Below are 596 nucleotides of genomic sequence, written 5' to 3'. Positions count from 1 at the left end.
CGAAACACACAATATTATATGGTTTCAGTTACTTCCATAAAACATACAATATTAGATTATTTGTGTTACTTCGACAAAACACAAAACATATGATTTGTGTTACTTCGACAAAACGCAATATTGTATGATTTGTATTACTCCGATAAAACACATTATTGTGTTACTTCGTTTGAAAAAACATACAATATTAGATTATACGTGATACTCCGTCAAAATATACAATATTATATGATTTGTGTTACTTCGTCGAAACATACAGTATTATATAATTTGTGTTACGTCTTCGAGATTTATAATATTATATGATTTCTGTTACTTCGACAAAACGTACAATATTAGATGATTTGTGTTTATTCGACGAAACATACAATGTTTGTATTATTATGACAAAAATGTTCTTATTTTCTCATTGTCGTCTGAACATTTACAGTTTTGTATGATTTCTACACAAACTATAAAAACTGTCTTGATTCTTTACCACTAAGCTATAGAAATGTTTTGTTTTGTTTTCAAATACGTAGAGATATAAGTGTTAATGCTTGTAGTTACCACTTCGGCTTACGTATTACATGTACACTTGTTTCTGACATTGCAAT

The sequence above is a fragment of the Limulus polyphemus genome, unplaced genomic scaffold, assembly GCF_000517525.1.
Source record: "Limulus polyphemus unplaced genomic scaffold, Limulus_polyphemus-2.1.2 Scaffold809, whole genome shotgun sequence".
In the NCBI taxonomy this organism is placed as follows: Eukaryota; Metazoa; Arthropoda; class Merostomata; order Xiphosura; family Limulidae; genus Limulus; species Limulus polyphemus.
This window is presented reverse-complemented; position numbering follows the sequence as displayed.